The sequence below is a fragment of the Bubalus kerabau genome, chromosome 1 (genome assembly GCF_029407905.1).
Source record: "Bubalus kerabau isolate K-KA32 ecotype Philippines breed swamp buffalo chromosome 1, PCC_UOA_SB_1v2, whole genome shotgun sequence".
Classification (NCBI taxonomy): domain Eukaryota; kingdom Metazoa; phylum Chordata; class Mammalia; order Artiodactyla; family Bovidae; genus Bubalus; species Bubalus kerabau.
This window is the reverse complement of record NC_073624.1, coordinates 131,548,640-131,552,872: the sequence shown is the minus strand read 5'-3', so window position 1 is coordinate 131,552,872 and position 4,233 is coordinate 131,548,640. Positions and strand designations below refer to the sequence as shown.

At 45.9% G+C, this 4,233-nt stretch overlaps 1 non-coding gene across 1 annotated transcript; it reads right to left on the bottom strand.

The window, feature by feature from the left end:
* Positions 1-1,001: 1,001 nt before the first annotated feature.
* Positions 1,002-1,074, bottom strand: TRNAW-CCA (transfer RNA tryptophan (anticodon CCA)). Its single transcript has one exon. It is a non-coding gene; the product is annotated as a tRNA-Trp (tRNA).
* Positions 1,075-4,233: the final 3,159 nt, after the last annotated feature.

Genomic DNA, 4,233 nt, shown 5'->3' with positions numbered 1-4,233 from the left:
CACAAGTTCATTGCTTGTTATCCACCCCAGTTGCTTTTCTTGTTTTCTATACAGCAGAATTGAATTTCCTTATGTAATACTTTTTTTTTAAGTTTAATGATTTTTTACAGTCTTCTAAAAGATTAGCATTTATTGATTTTGATGGGCTTTCTCTGGTTGCGGCAAGCGGGGGCTACTCTCCAGTGGTGGTGTATGGGCCTCTCACTGCGCTGACTTCTCTGTTGCAGAGTATGGATTTAGTTGCCCCTCAGCGTGTGAGATCTTCCTGGATCAGGGACTGAACCGGTGTCCCCTGCATTGTCAGGTGGATTCTTAACCATTGGACCACCAGGGAGGTTCTGTAATACTTTAAACATCTATATTTCTGGGATGCTCCTCGCGTGCCCTGGCTTCATCAGGCTAGCTCCTTCCTCTGCCAGCCTTTCCTCATGCTCTTTGCATGGTCACATCCTCTTCCTGGAGGCTCAAAGGCAACGTGTCCTTCCTCTGTGGTGACCCTGATTGTCCTTTCCTCCATGAAGGCAGGAGCCATGTCTGGCTTAAACTTTGCTGGATCCAGGCACATAATATTTGTTAAATGACCGAAAAGGAGTTAAACCTCGCCAGGCATATACACAGGCAGAATTACAACTGAGTCCCTGTTCTCTTTCCTATTTGAATTTATGTCTTATCACTTGTGCATTTCTGGTGTGCATGAGCTGTGCTTGCAAACTCTACAAAACATTCCACCTTTTCCTCTGATGACCTAAAACTTGGATTGAACTCTCGTACTAATTCCAGGAATCACACCTCCTCTTCAAGGCCTTCCTTAACTTTTCCAAGGTTGGTGTATTCCAATAGCACCTGGGTTTCCTTTACCGCTGGTGCTAATCACAGTATTTTGTGACTGCTCTTTGTTTGCCGGGGTTTATTATTTATTTGGCTGCACCAGCTCTTAGTTGAAGCATGTGGGCTCTTTTCACGGTGGCAAGCAGACTCTTAGTTGTTCATGTGGGATCTAGTTCCCTGACCAGGGATCGAACCTGGGCCCCCTGCACTGGGAGCATGGAGTCTTAGCCACTGGACCACCAGGGAAGTCCCTGTGATCGTTTATTAGTCCATCTCTCCGTTAGTCTTTGCCTTGCTAGTCTTTCAGCTCAGTGCCTTTTATGCAGCAGATGGCTGGGTCAGTGTTTGTGGAGGAAGGAGCAGAGGCAGGCCTAGGCATCAAGCCTTCCTTCTCTTGGGCTTCACCATGATCCTATTTGCCTTCAGTGGTCCAACCTCTCCTGAGCAGAAGGCACCCCAGCCCGGCCTTGTCCCTCCAAACCCGTGGCAGCTCAAGAGAAGCCCAAGTAGAGGAAGGGAACAGTGGCCCTCTCCCTCCTCCCGCCCAACACTCCTTCCCCCAGAGCACCCTGGCATGTGTCCTCCAGAAACTCCCATCTTCCCTTGAAATATCAGAGCTCCTCCAGGAGTGTAAAGTGAGCGGTCGGGGGAATCATTTCTGTCCTCTTTGATACCAGATCAAAGAGAAGAGAATCCGGGAGCATCCATTAATTCAGGGAGCAGATACTCACCATCGACCTTTTTGTAATGCCATTTGATAAATGGCTGTTATAGCAGAGAAGTGATTTTCGTCATTGTCATTTGTCTATTTTTAGACCAAGGAGTTCATCTGACATTCATTGCAGAGGCCTCTGCGCTGTGTGAATCTCACTGTCCCACTGTTTATAGCTTTGCAAATGAGGAGTGGCCGGCGCCTTCAGACCACGCTCTCTTTGGACCACTCCCCCACCCCGATCCCTTCGCTCGTAGAGAACAAGGGCATTTTATTAGCCTGACCTTGACTGACCCAGGAGGTATAGGGGCTGCTCTTGCTTCTCTGAGAAGTTACTTGTTTTTCCCAGTTCTCTGCATCCATGCCCTTTGCGTGTGGCTTCACAGCTCCCCCTGCTGGAGGTGGCGTGTATTTCAACACACACTGGGCGTGCCCTGTGGGAGGCAGTGACCTAACGCGTCTGCGCCTCAAACTTAAGAAACCTCACCTGTGCTTCTGACTCTGCTATAAAAAGGACTGGTAGTGGCTGTCCCTTCAGCATGAATCCCAGAACCACGCAAGCAAGGTAGAGCCACCCCATCCAATTCACAGTCTACAGCTGTCACCCCTCCTGACTTGCAGATTCATGAACGAGAGTGAGCACTGAGCTGTGGTGTGGTTTCTTATGCAGCAGTCACTGGCTGACCCAGCTCTCTACCCTCTGTGTTTCTCTAGCCTCCTAGAAGAAAGGAAACCAACATGTCTAGGCACCTGCAGAGCGTTTTCACATACACGATTATATTTACTTTTTCAAACGTCCTATGAGGTAGGCATTCTTTGTTGCGTCCTACAGACAAGGCAACTGAGGCTCAGAGAATGAAGTAACTCATCTGAAGTTGTGCTTTTAGTAAGTGACAGATTTAGGATTCCAAACCGGGTCTTCTGACTTCACGAGAAACCCCACTTGCAGTGCCAAATCCTTTCTAGAGATCAGATGAGGTCGCCAGAGCATCTGATTGCCGGCTCCATGGAAGGTAATTATAGGCTTTGGGCCCCAACACTAGTCATCAGGGGAGAGAGATCTTCACCTCATTGTGTATAAATCAGAAGGAAAAACTGTTTAACAGTGTGTAAGATGGGATCAGGCACCAGTGCCGCAGATGAAATTCACCCTAATAGTTATGCCAATGCGGATAATGAACCCCCATGCATAATTAGCTGTTTGGAATTACCCTTTTATCTTTTGAGATCAAAATATCATCCTGTCCTCTGACTCAGAATGCCTCTGATATGCTTGCTGAATTAATGTAATGTCTGTCGTTTTGGAAACCCAGTACCATCCTCCCTCCTAGCATTTGAAATTCATTTCTTACAAAATTATCACGCTGCAATTTGCCATAAGGCTTCTCTGCACAGATTTTGGTCAAGAAGCTTTGAAGTAATTTTAATAGTATGCCTTAGGCGGGTAGAAAAACAATGTTGATTTTTAACCTAAACAGAACACAAAGGTATGGGAGAAAAACTTTTTTCTTTGATCTCCTAAAAGCAAGATTTCTCACATATCTCCAGGTAGCAAATGAACAAGGAGGAACAAGATGAAAAAAAATCAGGGCAGAGAAGGGTACAAATGAATGTCTTCTTTTGTGCATAAAACCCAAGTCACTCAAAGGGGATTAAATTATTTTGTAATTTGAGAAATATGGACAATAGCCCCCAGCGATGGCACCCCACTCCAGTACTCTTGCCTAGAAAATCCCATGGACGGAGAAGCCTGGTAGGCTGCAGTCCATGGGGTTGCGAAGAGTCAGACATGACTGAGCAACTTCACTTTCACTTTTCACTTTCATGCATTGGAGAAGGAAATGGCAACCCACTCCAGTGGTCTTGCCTGGAGAATCCCAGGGACGGGGGAGCTTGGTGGGCTGCCATCTCTGGGGTCGCACAGAGTCGGACACGACTGAAGCGACTTAGCAGCAGCAGCAGCAGCATCCACAGGGGATTATGTTCCAAGACCCCCAATTTCGGCACCCTGAAGCCACAGCTAGTACCAAACCCTATATACAGTTTATTTTTTCCTATACATACATACTTATGATAAAGTTTGATTTGTAAATTAGGCACAGTAAGACATTAACAAATGCAACCAATGTAAAACAGAATGATTATAACAATATATTGTCATAAAAGTTATAGAAGTGTGGCCTCTCAAAATGTCTTTTTAAAAAAATATTTTTATTTTTTTAACTGTGCTGGGTCTTAGTTATGGCACTTGAGATCGTCACTCTTCATTGTGGCATTTGAACTCTTAGCTGCATTATGAGGGATGTAGTTCCCTGACCAGGGATCAAACCCAGACCCCCTGCATTGGGAGCATGAAGTCTTAATCACTGGATCACTGGGGAACTCCCCTCAAAGTATTTTACTGTAGTACATTCACCATTCTTCTGCTTGTGATGATGTAAGATGGTAAGACACCTGCATGATGAGATGAAGTGAGCTAGTAGAATTTCCTAGAATAAGGGCATTTGGGGGAGTCTTGCAGAGACAGCAGATACTTCTTATTCATTGTCAAAGCCGTTAGTGCCTCTGGCTTTGCCAATTCCAGAATGGCCAAAGGATACATCTCAACATCCATGACCTCTAATGTTAACAGGGAGTTGGTATGGGGTAGACCCCTCCAGTACTGAGACCACCAGGCATGCAATTCAATATGG